This window comes from Salmo salar, chromosome 14 (assembly GCF_965601325.2).
Source record: "Salmo salar chromosome 14, fSalSal1, whole genome shotgun sequence".
Lineage (NCBI taxonomy): Eukaryota > Metazoa > Chordata > Actinopteri > Salmoniformes > Salmonidae > Salmo > Salmo salar.
This window is the reverse complement of record NC_138304.1, coordinates 24843242-24862265: the sequence shown is the minus strand read 5'-3', so window position 1 is coordinate 24862265 and position 19024 is coordinate 24843242. Positions and strand designations below refer to the sequence as shown.

General features: G+C 43.5%; 1 protein-coding gene across 5 annotated transcripts in view; it reads right to left on the bottom strand.

Annotated features, from left to right (window-relative positions):
• The window catches only part of LOC100380755 (astrotactin-1), a 299659-nt gene that overhangs the window by 156821 nt on the left and 123814 nt on the right, over nucleotides 1-19024 (bottom strand). The window lies entirely within an intron of this gene.

Below are 19024 nucleotides of genomic sequence, written 5' to 3'. Positions count from 1 at the left end.
CAACTGCTCGGCCTCCGACCACAAGACACTACAGAGGGTAGTGTGTATGGCCCAGTACATCACTGGTGTCAAGCTTCCTGCCATTCAGGACCTCGATACAAGGCGGTGTCAACAACTCCAGTCACCCTAGTCATAGACTGTTCTCTCTGCTACTGCACGGCAAGCGGTACCGGAGTGCCAAGTCTAGGTCCAAGAGGCTTCTAAACAGCTTCTACCCCCAAGCCATAAGACTCCCAAATAGCTAATCAAATGGCTACCCAGACTATTTGCATTGCCCCCCCCCCCCCCCCCCCCCCCGCCTACATGTACATATTACCTCAATTACCTCGACACCGGTGCCCCCGCACATTGACTCTGTACTGGTACCCCCTGTATATAGCCCCGCTATTGCTGTTTACTGCTGCTCTTTACTATTTGTTATTCTTATCTCTTACTTTTGGGGGGATATTTTCTTAAAACTGCATTGTTGGTTAAAGGCTTGTAAGAAAGCATTTCACTGTAAGGTATACCTACACCTGTTGTATTCGACGCATGTGACAAATACAATTTGATTTGATTTGAGTCAATGCTGAGACCAATGTCTCTTTTCCAGGTGAGCCCTGTTTAGCACAACAATCAGTGGCAACCTGTCATTCAGGGCCCTGTCATTGAGCCCCACCTGTTAAGCAAAAAAAATCTAATAACAATTGGCCTGTTTTTATTTTGTCATTAATTCGCATCACATATCAGTTTGCAAACAATAATAATACAAATATCCTTGAGTTAATAAAGCCACATACAAACATGGTCTCTTTCTTCAGTAAGGCAGCTCCAAAATGCAGGTGTTTCAGCCTAGCTCAGTGCTTTCTGGTGGAAAGGCAGACTGTGAATATACAGAGCATAGGCATTGGTAATCTTCTCTAGTTGCACCATGATTGGCTCAGTGTTCTGCCGCTCATGAGGACACTACGTCGCCACAGAATCTACAGGGAGAGCTAGGCAGTTCAAGCCCCCTTGGGTGCTGCCATAGATTTACATAAAAAGTACCCATCCAAGGAGACTCAAGGTCATTGGCCACAGATAAAATGATGTCAAATCAGGTTATATCTACCATAGCTTTGATTGGACTGATCATGTAAACATCATACTTTCAAAATCTTAACTAGCAAGCTAGCTAGCTAGTCAAGTAGTCATAATGAATCCCGTCGACAATCTACTGGCAAATCCTTTTCAATCCTTGTCCTGTGTAGAGCAATTATAGATAAAATGTATGGGTGCTCCTTGGCCATTGGACGTAAACATTACACAACAAGTCGGAAAATCACAAATTCAACAATGAGTGGTTTGGAAGTAATCAGTGGCTAACTGCAAGCGTCGCAAAGCAATCACTATTTTGCTTCCCCTGCCTGCTATTCGGTGGAGAGGGTGTGTGGTCCAGGTCTGGGTTTAGGGATTTAAAACATCTGTCTGAAAGGGTCTCTTGTACAAGCATAAAAGGATAAACATTCACACGCAACACCATGGGCCAGAAAAGGTAGAATTGGCCATGCTGTCAATCCAGTATGACTTCTGCTGCGTTCAAAACAACTGGAAACTCGGAATTGGAAAATCTCAGACTTCAGTGCTTTCAACTGGAAACTGAAAAAAACGAGCTTCGACAGGGAAAATAAGTTTTGAACGGTCATCCAACTCGGAATTTGAAGTCGGCAACTCGGGTCTCTTTCTAGAGCTCGACTGAAGTTCACTGACGTCAGGAATTGACCTCGCTTTTTTTCTTCGATTTCCCAGTTGTCTTGAACGCATCATATGTCAGGAGAATGCCAGACTTTGATGACAAAGGTTGCCCACAAGAAGGACCGCCGCGCAACCCGCGCCATATGGAGCTGGTCCCCTCTTTGCTGCTTGATAACAGCCTCCACTCTTCTGGGAAGGTTTTCACTAGAATTTGGAACATTGTGGCGGGGACTTGCTTCCATTCAGCTACACGAGCATTACTGAGGTCGGCCACTGATGTTGGGCGATTAGGCCTGGCTTGCAGCATGCATTCCTATTCATCCCAAAGGTGTTCAATGGGGTTGAGATCAGGGCTCTGTGCAGGCCAGTCAAGTTCTTCCACACCGATCTCGACAAACCATTTCTGTATGGACCTCGCTTTGTGCATGGGGGCATTGTCATTCTGAAACAGGAAAGGACCTTCCCCAAACTGTTGCCACAAACTTGGAAGCACAGAACGTCATTACATGCTGTAGCATTAAGATTTCCCTTCACTGGAGCTAAGGGGCCTAACCCGAACCATGAAAAACACCCCCACACCATTATTCCTCCTCCACCAAACTTTACAGTTGGCATTATGCATTCAGGCAGGTAGTGTTCTCCTGGCATCTGCTGAACAGATTCATCTGTCGGATTGCCAGATGGTGAAGCGTGATTCATCACTCCAGAGATCGATTTTCCATTCCTCCAGATTCCAAGGGTGGCAAGCTTTACATCACTTCAGCCGATGCTTGGCATTGCGCATGGTGATCTTAAGCTTGTGTGCAGCTGCTCGGCCATGGAAACCGATTTCATGAAGCTCCCGACGAAGAGGTCTTTAGCAAACCAATGACAGACGATATATACGCGCTATGCGCTTCAGCACTCGGCAGTCCCGCTCTGTGAGCTTGTGTGGCCGACCACTTTGCGGCTGAGCCGTTGTTTGTCCTATATGCTTCCACATCACAATAACAGCACTTACAGTTGACCGGGGCAGCTCTAGCAGGGCAGAAATTTGACGAACTGACTTGTTGGAAAGGTGGCATCCTATCACTGTGCCACGTTGAAAGTCACTGAGTTCTTCAGTAAGGCCATTCTACTGCCAATGTTGGCCTATGGAGATTGCATAGCTGTCAGCAACGGAAGTGGCTGCAATAGCCAAATCCACTCATTTGAAAGGGTGTCCACATACTTTTGTATATATAGTGTATGTCTTGTATGCTACTGCATAAATTATGTAATATGCCAGGGTGATATGTACAGTGAGGGAAGAAAGTATTTGATCCCCTGCTGATTTTGTATGTTTGCCCACTGACAAAGAAATGATCAGTCTATAATTTTAATGGTAAGTTTATTTGAACAGTGAGAGACAGAATAACAACAAAAAAATCCAGAAAAACGCATGTCAAAAATGTTATAAATTGATTTGCATTTTAATGAGGGAAATAAGTAGTTGACCCCTCTGCAAAACTTGACTTAGTACTTGGTGGCAAAACCCTTGTTGGCAATCACAGGGGTCAGACGTTTCTTGTAGTTGGCCACCAGGTTTGCACACACCTCAAGAGGGATTTTGTCCCACTCCTCTTTGCAGATCTTCTCCAAGTCATTAACCTGTTATGGCTAGGGGGCAGTATTTTCACGGCTGGATAAAAAACGTACCCGATTTAATCTGGTTACTACTCCTGCCCAGTAACTAGAATATGCATATAATTATTGGCTTTGGATAGAAAACACTCCAAAGTTTCTAAAACTGTTTGAATGGTGTCTGTGAGTATAACAGAACTCAAATGGCAGGTCAAAACCTGAGAGATTCCTTTACAGGAAGTGGCCTGTCTGACCATTTCTTGAACTTCTTTGCCATCTCTATCTTTTACAAAGGATCTCTGCTCTAACGTGACACTTCCTACGTCTTCCATGGGCGCTCAGAGCCCGGAAAAAACCTGAATGTCGTCATCCCAGCCCCAGGCTGAAACACATTATCGCCTTTCTCAAGTGGCCGATCAAGGGACTGTGGGCTTAGGCACGTGCCCTGGCCGCCCCCGTCTTTGTGATTTTTCCTCTGTTTGCCGAAAAGGAGATTCCCGGTCGGAATATTATCGCTTTTTTACGAGATAAATTGCATAAAAATTGATTTTAAACAGCGGTTGACATGCTTCGAAGTACGGTAATGGAATATTTAGAATTTTTTTGTCACGAATTGCGCCATGCGCACGACCCTGATTTACCATTTCAGATAGTGTCTGGGACGCACGAACAAAACGCCGCTATTCGGATATAACGATGGATTATTTTGGACCAAACCAACATTTGTTATTGAAGTAGCAGTCCTGGGAGTGCATTCTGACGAAGACAACAAAAGGTAATCAAACTTTTATAATAGTAAATCTGATTTTGGTGAAGGCTAAACTTGCCGGGTGTCTAAATAGCTAGCCCGTGATGGCTGGGCTATGTACTTAGAATATTGCAAAATGTGCTTTCACCAAAAAGCTATTTTAAAATCGGACATATCGAGTGCATAGAGGAGTTCTGTATCTATAATTCTTAAAATAATTATTATGCTTTTTGTGAACGTTTATCGTGAGTAATTTAGTAAATTGTTAGCAAATTCCCCGGAAGTTTGCGGGGGGGTATGCTAGTTCTGAACGTCACATGCTAATGTAAAAAGCCGTTTTTTGATATAAATATGAACTTGATTGAACAAAACATGCATGTATTGTATAACATAATGTCCTAGGTGTGTCATCTGATGAAGATCATCAAAGGTTAGTGCTGCATTTAGCTGTCTTCTGGGTTTTTGTGACATTATATGCTAGCTTGAAAAATGGGTGTCTGATTATTTCTGGCTTGGTACTCTGCTGACAATCTAATGTTTTGCTTTCGCTGTAAAGCCTTTTTGAAATCGGACAGTGTGGTTAGATAAAGGAGAGTCTTGTCTTTAAAATGCTGTGAAATAGTCATATGTTTTTGTATTTTTGAGGAATTTGTCATTCGCGCCACGCCTATCATTGGATATGGGAGCAGGTGTTCCGCTAGCGGAACGTCTAGATGTATGAGGTTAAGGTTTCGAGGCTGGCGTTTGGCAACTCGAACCTTCAGCTCCCTCCACAGATTTTCTATGGGATTAAGGTCTGGAGACTGGCTAGGCCACTCCAGGACCTTAATGTGCTTCTTCTTGAGCCACTCCTTTGTTGCCTTGGCCGTGTGTTTTGGGTCATTGTCATGCTGGAATACCCATCCACGACCCATTTTCAATGCCCGGGCTGAGGGAAGGAGGTTCTCACCCAAGATTTGACGGTACATGGCCCCGTCCATCGTCCCTTTGATGCGGTGACGTTGTCCTGTCCCCTTAGCAGAAAAACAACCCCAAAGCATAACGTTTCCACCTCCATGTTTGACGGTGGGGATGGTATTCTTGGGGTCATAGGCAGCATTCCTCCTCCTCCAAACACGGCGAGTTGAGTTGATGCCAAAGAGCTCCATTTTGGTCTCATCTGACCACAACACTTTCACCCAGTTGTCCTCTGAATCATTCAGATGTTCATTGGCAAACTTCAGACGGGCATGTATATGTGCTTTCTTGAGCAGGGGGACCTTGTGGGCGCTGCAGGATTTCAGTCCTTCATGGCAAAGTGTGTTACCAATTGTTTTCTTGGTGACTATGGTCCCAGCTGCCTTGAGATCATTGACAAGATCCTCCCGTGTAGTTCTGGGCTGATTCCTCACCGTTCTCATGATCATTGCAACTCCACGAGGTGAGATCTTGCATGGAGCCCCAGGCCGAGAGGAGATTGACAGTTCTTTTGTGTTTCTTCCATTTGCGAAAAATCGCACCAACTGTCGTCACCTCACCAAGCTGCTTGGCGATAGTCTTGTAGCCCATTCCAGCCTTCTATAGATCTAAAATCTTGTCCCTGACATCCTTGGAGAGCTCTTTGGTCTTGGCCATGGTGGAGAGTTTGGAATCTGATTGATTGATTGCTTCTGTGGACAGGTGTCTTTTGTACAGGTAACAATCTGAGATTAGGAGCACTCCCTTTAAGAGTGTGCCCCTAATCTCAGCTCGTTACCTGTATAAAAGACACCTGGGAGCCCAGAAATCTTTCTGATTGAGAGGGGGTCAAATACTTATTTCCCTCATTAAAATGCAAATCAATTTATAACATTTTTGACATGCGTTTTTCTGGATTTTTTTGTTGTTATTCCGTCTCTCACTGTTCAAATACACCTACCATTAAAATTATAGACTGATAATTTCTTTGTCAGTGGGCAAACGTACAAAATCAGCAGGGGATCAAATACTTTTTTCCCTCACTGTATACTGTAGCTAAGAAAGTAATACTAAGAGTATGTTGTGTAGTAAGCTGTTAATAGCCCATGTGTCTCAAGGTCTATCTCATTAGTATCTTATTCATAATTTTTGAGAATATTGTATTACAATTAGCTCATGTGCTTTTCTTCATGAGGAGGGGATACTATATAATGTTGTTGGGTCCATAACCATGTTTGCCAGTGAAAGTCTCTTACCATTCTAATATTTTTTTTCTACAAAAGGTTCAGTAATAGACCCATGTAATTCCAGTTGATATTGCAAGGGTTGTTTTGTCTGCGAAATGCGTTGTCAGTGCATTGGAATTTTGTCTATAAAAGTGGATGCTCGTGATTACATTTTCCATCCCTTTTAGACCACATAGGCCTAAAATACTTCAATTGGTAGGCTAACTCTCCCTCTCTCTCTCTCTCTCTCTCTCTCTCTCTCTCTCTCTCTCTCTCTCTGTGGTAACTTAAAGAAGAGTAAAGTTAAGGCCTCGACATCTTGCTGAATTTATCTGAACATCTGAATTTCTGTCTGTCCATTTTCAAAGCTGAACAAATAGGCCTACCACGTAAGTGTTAATGATATAAGAACAAACATTATGAATTTACTGTTTGCGCATGGTTCAAAATTCAAAATGTGTAATTCTTCTCGACTTACACAAATCCACAAGGAGTCAGTAGAAACCATATTTGTTTAAGCAAGTCAGCCATATCAGATATTATTTTTTAAAAAGGAGGTAAATGCAGCTGAATGAACTGTTTCGCTGCCAGATGAGGCCCTGCTGATAGCCAGGTGTAGCGGTGGTAAGGATTCACTCCATGGTGCTGAAAGGAAAGCCCCGCGTCAGGACAGCTTTATGTAGGCCCTAACAGTTTGTGGGCACCGTTGGTCACCATTTTAGTGCAATCAACGTATTGTTTAGTGTTTTGTTGCATAGCGACTTTGCTGGCATGCATCTAAAAAAAATTGGTTGAGTTTGCCCCACCATGATTTACATGCTAAAATCGCTACAGATAACAATACACATCAAAATACAATATACACGTTAAACTACACAACGTGCCACAGAATGCTGCAGCAGCCCGCAAGGTGTGCCACAGAATGACGCAACTTTTAAAGGAGGAACCACTGTACACATAAAAATACATGTTATTATACACAAAATGACATGAAAAGTAAAATACACTCATAAAAAACATACACATTCTTCAGTAAAACTAACAAAACTTTCCTCTTATTTCTGTTGCTAAATAGCAGGTATTACCAAACCGGGGAACGCGTACCACAATGCCGTCGGGGGTACGCCCGAAAGAAATGTGATTCACATTTTTTGAATAGTTTTTTCTTCACATTTTCAAACAGTACATTTATATTGTCCACCGGGGCTATACATTTGGGTGAGATTTTTTTTCTCGCTGGCACATCCTGACCAGTAAAGGGGTCATTTTGTTATTATAGTATGGTCAGGACGTGGCAGGGATGTGTTTGATTTATGTGTCTTGGGTTTTTGGGTAATGTTCTATGTTGTCTATTTCTATGTTTGAATGTCTATTTAGTGTATTTCTATGTTCAGGTTTGGTTTGGCCTTCAATTGGAAGCAGCTGTTCTTCGTTGCTTCTAATTGGCGGTCATATTTAAGTAGGAGGTTTTTGTCACTGTGTTTGTGGGTAGTTCTTTTCTGTATAGCTGGTAAGCCTTATAGAACTGTTTCGTCATTGTTTGTTATTTTTGTTAAGTGTTAATGTTTATCTAAATAAAATAAGGAAGATGAGCACGATACCCGCTGCGCCTTGGTCCACTTTTTACGACGCACCTGACAGAACTACCCACCAAACCAGGACCAAGCAGCGGGGATTGGAGCACCAGGGAGAGGGATGGACTTGGAGTGATGAACGACAATTCTGGGAGGCCAAACTAAGGGAGCTAGAGGAGACCAGGAGGCATCCCCGACCTGAGCCAACTCCCCGTGCTTATTACAGGGAGCGACGGATCAAGAAAGCACCGAGCTATGCGGAAATGCGCACTATATTGCCCAGAAGCATTAAAGCTATATGGAGCACTCAGCCAGGAAGGGTTGTGCAGGCTGTACACTCCAGACCTCCAGTGAGTCTCCAGGGTCCATTTTACCCTGTTCCTGCTCCTCGCACTAGCCTTGAGGTGCGTGTCACCAGTCTGGCGCCTCCAAAGCCAGCCCAACGCACCAGGCCTTTAGTGCGCCTGCCCAGTCCAGTACGTCCTGTTCCTGCTCCTCGCACTAGCCCTGTGGTGCGCGTCCCTAGTCTGGAGCCTCCAAAGCCAGCCCCACGCACCAGGCCTTTAGTGTGCCTGCCCAGTCCAGTACGTCCTGTTCCTGCTCCTCGCACTAGCCCTGAGGTGCGTATCACTAGTCTGGCGCCTCCAAAGGCAGCCCCACGCATCAGGCCTCTAGTGCGCCAGCCCAGTCCAGTACGTTCTGTTCCTGCTCCCCGCACTCACCCTCCAGTGTGCCTCCATAACCCGGTACAGCCAGTGCCTGCTGTGAGCACTCTACCATTAGTACGTCCTGTTCCTGTTCCCCGCACTCACCCTCTAGTGCACCTCCATAACCCGGTACAGCCAGTGCCTGCTATGAGCACCTGCCCGCCAGTCCGGCGCTGCCAGAGTCGCCCGCCAGGGCCAGAACCAGAGCCACCTCCATAGGGGGGAGTTTGGGGAAGGGTGTTTGCACAGGAACCGTCAGTGACGGTGGCCACCCTCCCGTTTAGTTTTTTGTTGTGGGTTATTGTTGGGGTCTTTTGGTTAAGGTGCATTCGGGGTCTGCACCTTTGGGGGGGGGGGGGGGGGTACTGTCACGTCCTGACCAGTAAAGGGGTCATTTTGTTATTATAGTATGGTCAGGACGTGGCAGGGATGTGTTTGATTTATGTGTCTTGGGTTTTTGGGTAATGTTCTATGTTGTCTATTTCTATGTTTGAATGTCTATTTAGTCTATTTCTATGTTCAGGTTTGGTTTGGCCTTCAATTGGAAGCAGCTGTTCTTCGTTGCTTCTAATTGGAGGCCATATTTAAGTAGGGGGTTTTTGTCACTGTGTTTGTGGGTAGTTATTTTCTGTATAGCTGGTAAGCCTTATAGAACTGTTTCATTGTTTGTTATTTTTGTTAAGTGCTCACGTTTAACCAAATAAAATAAGGAAGATGAGCACGATACCCGCTGCGCCTTGGTCCACTTTTTACGACGCACCTGACACTCGCCTCAGTAGCCTCGTTTCACCTCCCAAAATAAAATTAAACCCTATAGTGTTCAGCGAAATAACAACACAATGTCAAATACAGGTAGCCTGTTCAGATAATTAACATTCAGAACAGGCAAACCCCATACTATTGTGGATGACTTCATTCTTCATGCTGCTGTGGATATGGCTGGGACAATGCTGGGGGCAAAGGCCCAAAAAACTATCCAGACAATGCCTTCATCAAACAACACTGTTTCACGACGCATCAGTGACATGGCAGGAGATGTTTTGAAACAATTACTGCTTCGCATACAAGCCAGTGATTTATATGCGTTACAGCTGGATGAGTCAACAGACGTGGCGGGCCTGGCACACCTCCTGGTATATGTCCATTATGTTAATGGTGGGTCAATTATGTAAGAAATCCTCTTCTGCAAGCCACTGGAAACCAGGACAATATGAGAGGATATTTAAGTACTGGACAGCTTTGTGACAAATGGACTTTGGTGGTCAAGATGTGTTGGTATCTGTACTGATGGCGCAAAAGCCATGACAGGGAGACATACTGGAGGGGTAATGCACATCCAAGCAATTGCTTCTGACATCATTTGGGTACACTGCAGCATCCACCAAGAGGCTCTTGCTGCCAAGGGAATGCCTGACAGCTTGAAAGATGTTTTGGACACTACAGTGAAAATGGTTAACTTTGTTAAAGCAAGGCCCCTGAACTCTTGTGTATTTTCTGCATTATTCAATGATATGGGCAGTGACCATGTAACACTTTTACAACATACAGAAATGTGCTGGTTATCAAGGGGCAAAGTATTGACAAATCTTTTTTAATTGAGAGAAGAGCTTACTAACCATAATTTTCACTTGTCTTACCACTTGCATGAAGAGTTTCTCATACAACTGGCCTATATGGGTGATGTTTTTTCTCGCCTGAATGATCGGAATCTAGGATTACAGGGACTCTCCAAAACTATATTCAATGTGTAGGACAAAATTGAGGCTATGATTAAGTTGTTGGAGCTCTTTTCTGTCTGCATTAACAAGGACAACACACAGGTCTTTCCATCATTGTATGATTTTTTTTGTGTGCAAACGAACTCAAGCTTACGGACAATGTCAAATGTGATATAGCGAAGCACTGTTAAGACACTGATGCTGTTAAGACACTGATGCCCTTTGTAACCACGTACCTATGTGAGAGTGGATTCTCAGCCCTCGCTAGCATGAAAACGAAATACAGGCACAGACTATGTGTGAAAAATGATTTAAGACTGAGACTCTCTCCAATACAGCCCAACATTGCAGAGCTATGTGCATCCTTTCAAGCACACCCTTCTCATTAACCTGTGGTGAGTTATTCACAATTTTTGATGAACAAATAAGGTTTATATGTAAGATGGCTAAATAAAGAGCAAAATTATTGATTATTATTATATTATTATTTGTGCCCTGGTCCTATAAGAGCTCTTTGTCACTTCCACCTCCACGAGCCGGGTTGTGACAAAAACTCACACTCATTCTTATTTTTAATAAATGTATCGTATAGTGTGTGTGTGTGGCAGGCTTACAATGATGGCAAAGAACAACATTTGAGAGTGGGCTGACCTTGGTGCTAGAGGGGGTACGCAGCTGGAGGTTGAATGTTTGAAGGGGTACGGGACTATAAAAAGTTTGGGAACCACTGCTATATAGGATAGCAAGATAACAAGGAGTAGAAGTGAGTAACTAAATCAAACTATCTAAATGGTTAATTAAATGAGGAGAGAAAGTCCAACGCTGACCCTTTGAAACACAACATTAATGAAAAACTGTGTTTAAGAAAAGTAAAGATACAAGCTCTTTAAAGATGAAAGATCTTGCTGTATCTCTTTTTTATGAAGTCAAGGAAATAAGGCACAGACACTTTTAGATCTTGGCCTTGTTTCCCAGTGCCTTCGTAGTGTTAAGATCATCATTAGAACCATCTTAAAATGTATCTTTAGTAGCTGAGGTGTTTCCCAGAGCCTTTGTTAGTAAAGTGGCTCTTAAAAACCTTTGCACATCTATGGGTGATCCCGACCACCCGTAGAGCAGCCAAAGTGCATCATCAAGCTTATTTTTTACCTCACAATATATCATTCTAAAACAATTTATAAGTGTTTTGAGTGAATGATGATACAATAATATCTGTTTCATTTGGGTAATGTGACATTTAAAATATCTATTTGTAAAATGTCACTTTTTCCACATTTTGTTACGTTACAGTCATATTCTAAAATGGATTAAATAAAAGTTTGCCCTCGTCAATCTACACACAATACCCCATAATGACAAAGTGAAAACAGGTTTTTAGAAATGTTAGCAAATTTATAAAAAAATTATGAACAAAAATACCTTATTTACATAAGTATTCAGACCCTTTGCTATGAGACTCGAAATTGAGCTCAGGTGCATCCTGTTTCCATGAATCATCCTTGAGATGTTTCTACAACTTTATTGTAGAATTGTAGAGTCCACCTGTGGTAAATTCAATTGAATGGACATGATTTGGAAAGGCACACACCTGTCTATATAAGGTCCCACAGTTGACAGTGCATGTCAGAGCAAAAACCAAGCCAAGAGGTCAAAGGAATTGTCCGTTGAGGCCTTGGTCAGGGAGGTGACCAAGAATCCGATGGTCACTCTGACAGAGCTCCAGAGTTCCTCTGTGGAGATGGGAGAACCTTCCAGAAGGACAATCGTCTCTGCAGCACTCCACCAATCAGGCCTTTATTGTAGAGTAGCCAGACGGAAGCCACTCCTCAGTAAAAGGCACATGACAGCCCGCTTGGGGATTTGCCAAAAGGCACCTAAAGGACTCTCAGACCATGAGAATCAAGATTCTTCGGTCTGATGAAACCAAAATTGAACTCTTTGGCCTGAATGCCAAGCGTCACGTCTAGATAAAAACAGGCACCGCTCATCACCTGGCCAATATCATCCCTACGATGAAGCATGGTGGTGGCAGCATCATGAAGTGGGGATGTTTTTCAGCGGCAGGGACTGGGACACTAGTCAGGACAGAGGGAAAGATGAATGGAGCAAAGTACAGAGAGATCCTTGATGAAAATCTGCTCCAGAGCACTCAGGACCTCAGACGAAGGTTCACCTTTCAAGAGGACAACGACCCAAAGCACACAGCCAAGACAACGCAGGAGTGGCTTCGGGATAAATCTCTGAATGTCCTTGAGTGGCCCAGCTAGAGCCCGGACTTGAACCTGATCGAACATCTCTGGAGAGACTTGAAAATACCTGTGCAGTGACGCTCCCCATCCAACCTGACATACACTGCTCAAAAAAATAAAGGGAACACTTAAACAACACAATGTAACTCCAAGTCAATCACACTTCTGTGAAATCAAACTGTCCACTTAGGAAGCAACACTGATTGACAATAAATTTCACATGCTGTTGTGCAAATGGAATAGACAACAGGTGGAAATTATAGGCAATTAGCAAGACACCCCCAATAAAGGAGTGGTTCTGCAGGTGGGGACCACAGACCACTTCTCAGTTCCTATGCTTCCTGGCTGATGTTTTGGTCACTTTTGAATGCTGGCGGTGCTTTCACTCTAGTGGTAACATGAGACGGAGTCTACAACTCACACAAGTGGCTCAGGTAGTGCAGCTCATCCAGGATGGAACATCAATGCGAGCTGTGGCAAGAAGGTTTGCTGTGTCTGTCAGCATAGTGTCCAGAGCATGGAGGCGCTACCAGGAGACAGGCCAGTACATCAGGAGATGTGGAGGAGGCCGTAGGAGGGCAACAACCCAGCAGCAGGACCGCTATCGCCGTCTTTGTGCAAGGAGGAGCAGGAGAAGCATTGCCAGAGCCCTGCAAAATGACCTCCAGCAGGCCACAAATGTGCATGTGTCTGGTCAAACGGTCAGAAACAGACTCCATGAGGGTGGTATGAGGGCCCGACTTCCACAGGTGGGGGTTGTGCTTACAGCCCAACACCGTGCAGGACGTTTGGCATTTGCCAGAGAACACCAAGATTGGCAAATTCGCCACTGGCGCCCTGTGCTCTTCACAGATGAAAGCAGGTTCACACTGAGCACGTGACAGACGTGACAGAGTCTGGAGACGCCGTGGAGAACGTTCTGCTGCCTGCAACATCCTCCAGCATGACCGGTTTGGCGGTGGGTCAGTCATGGTGTGGGGTGGCATTTCTTTGGGGGGCCGCACGTGCCCTTCATGTGCTCGCCAGAGGTAGCCTGACTGCCATTAGGTACCGAGATGAGATCCTCAGACCCCTTGTGAGACCATATACTGGTGCGGTTGGCCCTGGGTTCCTTCTAATGCAAGACAATGCTAGACCTCATGTGGCTGGAGTGTGTCAGCAGTTCCTGCAAGAGGAAGGCATTGATGCTATGGACTGGCCCGCCCGTTCCCCAGACCTGAATCCAATTGAGCACATCTGGGACATCATGTCTCGCTCCATCCACCAACGCTACGTTGCACCATAGACTGTCCAGGAGTTGGCGGATGCTTTAGTCCAGGTCTGGGAGGAGATCCCTCAGGAGACCATCCGCCACCTCATCAGGAGCATGCCCAGGCGTTGTAGGGAGGTCAGACAGGCACGTGGAGGCCACACACACTACTGAGCCTCATTTTGACTTGTTCTAAGGACATTACATCAAAGTTGGATCAGCCTGTAGTGTGGTTTTCCACTTTAATTTTGAGTGTGACTCCAAATCCAGACCTCCATGGGTTGATAAATTGGATTTCCATTGATTATTTTTGTGTGATTTTGTTGTCAGCACATTCAACTATGTTTTTAATAAGATTATTTCTTTCATTCAAATCTAGGATGTGTTGTGTGTTCCCTTTATTTTTTTGAGCAGTATAGTTTGAAAGGATCTGCAGAAAAAATGGGAGAAACTCCCCAAATACAGGTGTGCCAAGCTTGTTGTTTCATACCATAGGAAAACTCAAGGCTGTAATCGCTGTCAACGGTGCTTCAACAAAGTACTTAGTAAAGGGTCTGAATACTTATGTAATTGTGATATTTCAATTTTTTTATATACATTTGCAAAAATTATGAGGTATTATGTAGATTGATGAGGGAAAAAAACATTTAATACATTTTAGAATAAGTCTATTACTGTACGTAACAAAATGTGGAAAAAAGTGAAGGGGCACTGTTAATATCTTAATGTGCATATTCGCATCAACCTGAGGCCGTTGCCGAATCTCACAATAATGGGGCTATCTTTCAAAATGCAGGCTCCCACGGGAGGAGATACTCAGATTGCTTGACCTTGTGTCTCCCTCAATCAGCCGATCAACCCGCTGCAACTTTGTGCTGAGGTGCACCTTCTAACAGCCTGTGGGGAGTTTCCTCCAGCTCCTTGGGGATTACAACTGCCTCCGAAAATGATTTTTTAATGAAAAACCAAAATGTGTGCAGGTGAGGGCTTGTTGCTGTATGTATTTGTAGGACAAAATAAAATAATCTGAGACAGGCCATGCCAGTGTGAGGTCTCCTAGAAAGAGAGCTCCTGTACATTCTTTGTAATAATACAAAAATGTATAGCATTTTTCCATATTTAACTATTGATTTAGCTTAATATTGTCTGAATAGCTTGAATGCAGCACTGTTTCAAGACTGAAGTTGGCTGTTGGTTTTTGGCTAGCTAGCTAGCTAATATTAGCTGGCAAGCATGCAATGTTTTGAGTTGATTATGCCAGCCGGGGTTGAGGATGGAGAGAAGCACGTGTAGAGAGATGAAAGTTGACCAAGTTATAAGGATACTCCTGAATTACAATTGAAGTGTGGTGTGCTTTCTGGCACCTTGTGACTGCCGTAGCATCACCCAAGTGGGTGCTGCATTTTGGTAGTAGTGAATAGTAGCTAGCTACTAGTCCAGTGGCTAGTACGGAACTCTAACTTCATTTGACTACCGGTAAGTCCTACTACGAAGTCACAGACAGCGTGGATGGCGAGACACCGTGATGACAATGTGCTGCCTGTCTGCTCCCGGCTCTCCCCTTTGACCTCCTCCTCCCTCCGCTGACCTCAATCAAGCCATGAACATTCTCAACCTTTAGTCTCTTGACCGTCGATCTACTCATTAGGATGAATTATGTTGCTGTTTTTAAATTGCTTGTTTATTTGTTGTTGCTTTATAGCGCTTTGAGATTTCTTTATGTAATGAATAACTCTAGAAAAGTTGAATAAATTATTATTATTATTATATTGTGGTGCAGTGTGCTAAAGCACTGTGGAGGAAGGACAAACAGGGTTCAAATCTTCAAATCAATGATCATTACATGACAAAAATGGTTAGTTTGTGGATTATTGCTATTTGTTTTCATTCATAAAAAATTGTTTGCGAATTGTATAGGCCTAGCCTACGTTTCAAATTAAATGTGGGTTATTAGTAATCTTTGCTTATGACAACTGGCATTGATTTCAGCACCAGGAAACTGGACAACTCCCCCAATGGGATCATGTTAAAAACCGAACACGCCCTCAACGACGCTTTTAGCTGTCGCTCTTATAGGTTCACTCTACGGGCTTGTTTGGGAAACACTTAAAAATTTGGCACGTAAATAACAATTAATCTGGTACGATTATTGTAATGCTTAAGTTCCATCGCATCTGAGAAACAAGGCCCAGAGGCTTTTCTTCTTTGTGTTCCTGCCAGTGAGCAAGACGTGGTGACAAATGATTATCAAACAAGGCCTCAGAGGGATCACACAGCTCCAAAGCGGAGTAAATCAGAAGCATCTAGAGGTGGTAGGTAGCTGCAGTGTGTGCTACCGCCCTGGGAGCACCCAACTCGAGCATTCATCACATCATCAATCACAAGACATGGAGTTATTTATGATAAATGATAAATATAATAGAAAAATACAGGAAACAAGTAGGGTATAAAGTGATATAATATGGGAGAATAGTACACATTATTCCAGTAAAAAGGAGAAAGAGGACTGTGGTAGTCTACTGCAAGGCTTAACAGTATCACAATTATATTCATTGTTTGTTTGACATGAGCAGTAATGTGTTTTTGTTGTAGCCAGTCACTTATATTTGGCCTGTTGCACAAATTTGGAGCTGCTAGTGGCTACATCATTAACTATTCTGATCTCAGCTGGGAAAAAAGAGACTCCTAACTATTTCAGTGCTTCACAGAGAAGAATCCAAATGTCTAAAGATTAATCAACTTCTGCAAAAGACAAATTAATCAAAGGATAATCTGCCCTTTTGCTAATGGTATTAAAGCTAAAAATTCATCCTCCAACTAATCTAAAGCCAAGTTTCATGATCACTCAATAAAAGGTCTGCTTGGATGTACTGATGTGACTTTATCAATCGTTACTGATTTTGAAATTGTGTTGTTTGTGAATAATATGTCATTGATGAAATCAGGAGCATGCAAATCTTGACTGTTCCCCCTGATATCAGAGCTTTTCAACACCAAATCATGCCCAGTTGACCGCCTGAGAATGAATCTTCAACAGATGTATCTTTAAACTGAAAAATATATAAAATAATTCAACAGGATAGGACATTCCATCAGGTTTAAAACAGTTACAAGATGACTGAGACGAGAAGGTGGACATTTCATCTAATTAATCCCTAAAACGATAATATACAGTATGCCATACAGTGAGGGAAAAAAGTATTTGATCCCCTGCTGATTTTGTACGTTTGCCCACTGACAAAGAAATTATCAGTCTATAATTTTAATGGTAGGTTTATTTGAACAGTGAGAGACAGAAAAAAAAAAGAATCCAGAAAAACGCATGTGAAAAATGTTATAAATTGATTTGCATTTTAATGAGGGAAATAAGTATTTGACCCCTCTGCAAAACATGTGTCACGTCCTGACTCTAGTAAGATGTCATTTTCTATAGTGAGTAGGTCAGGGCGTAACGGGGGTGTTTTGTGTTTTTCTATGTTTTCTATTTCTATGTTTGTGTTCTAGGTTTTCTATTTCTATGTTGTTTTTTGGGGGGTTGATCTCCAATTGGAGGCAGCTGGTCCTCGTTGCCTCTGATTGGAGATCATATTTAAGTAGGGGTTTTTCTTCCTGGGGTTTTGTGGGTAGTTGTTTTCTGTTTACCTGACGGAACTGTTGGCTGTCGTTTTGTTTAAGTGTCTTCATTAAAAGTCAAATATGAGCACTCTACATGCTGCGCCTTGGTCCCCTTTATACGACCCGCGTTACAACATGACTTAGTACTTGGTGACAAAACCCTTGTTGGCAATCACAGAGGTCAGACGTTTCTTGTAGTTGGCCACCAGGTTTGCACACATCTCAGGAGGGATTTTGTCCCACTCCTCTTTGCAGATCTTCTCCAAGTCATTAAGGTTTCGAGGCTGACGTTTGGTAACTCGAACCTTCAGCTCCCTCCACAGATTTTCTATGGGATTAAGGTCTGGAGATTTGCTAGGCCACTCCAGGACCTTAATGTGCTTCTTTTTGAGCCACTCCTTTGTTGCCTTGGCTGTGTGTTTTGGGTCATTGTCATGCTGGAATACCCATCCACGACCCATTTTCAATGCCTTGGCTGAGGGAAGGAGGTTCTCACCCAAGATTTGACGGTACATGGCCCCGTCCATCGTCCCTTTGATGCGGTGAAGTTGTCCTGTCCCCTTAGCAGAAAAACACCCCCAAAGCATAATGCTTCCACCTCCATGTTTGACGGTGGGGATGGTATTCTTGGGGTCATAGGCAGCATTCCTCCTCCTCCAAACACGGCGAGTTGAGTTGATGCCAAAGAGCTCCATTTTGGTCTCATCTGACCACAACACTTTCACCCAGTTGTCCTCTGAATCATTCAGATGTTCATTGGCAAACTTCAGACGGGCATGTATATGTGCTTTCTTGAGCAGGGGGACCTTGCGGGCGCTGCAGGATTTCAGTCCTTCACGGCGTAGTGTGTTACCAATTGTTTTCTTGGTGACTATGGTCCCAGCTGCCTTGAGATCATTGACAAGATCCTCCCGTGTAGTTCTGGGCTGATTCCTCACTGTTCTCATGATCATTGCAACTCCACGAGGTGAGATCTTGCATGGAGCCCCAGGCCGAGGGAGATTGACAGTTCTTTTGTGTTTCTTCCAACTGTTGTCACCAACTGTTGTCACCTTCTCACCAAGCTGATTGGCAATGGTCTTGTAGCCCATTCCAGCCTTGTGTAGGTCTACAATCTTGTCCCTGACATCCTTGGCGAGCTCTTTGGTCTTGGCCATGGTGGAGGGTTTGGAATCTGATTGATTGCTTCTGTGGACAGGTGTCTTTTATACAGGTAACAAGCTGAGATTAGGAGCACTCCCTTTAAGAGTGTGCTCCTAATCTCAGCTCGTTACCTGTATAAAAGACACCTGAGAGCCAGAAATCTTTCTGATTGAGAGGGGGTCAAATACTTATTTCCCTCATTAAAATGCAAATCAATTTATAACATTTTTGACATGCATTTTTCTGGATTTTTTTGTTGTTATTCTGTCTCTCACTGTTCAAATAAACCTACCATTAAAATTATAGACTGATCATTTCTTTTTCAGTGGGCAAACGTACAAAATCAGCAGGGGATCAAATACTTTTTTCCCTCACTGTACCTGTGCCAGTCTGAATAATTAAAAACTATAGACCCAAACATCATGCAGCTGTATAATCTCATTTTTGTACCTACAGTATATCTGATGGTGTGAGCCTATGTTACAAGAATATGTGACATTTTCAAGTGAAGAATCCTAAAAAAATACCTATCATTTAAAAAACG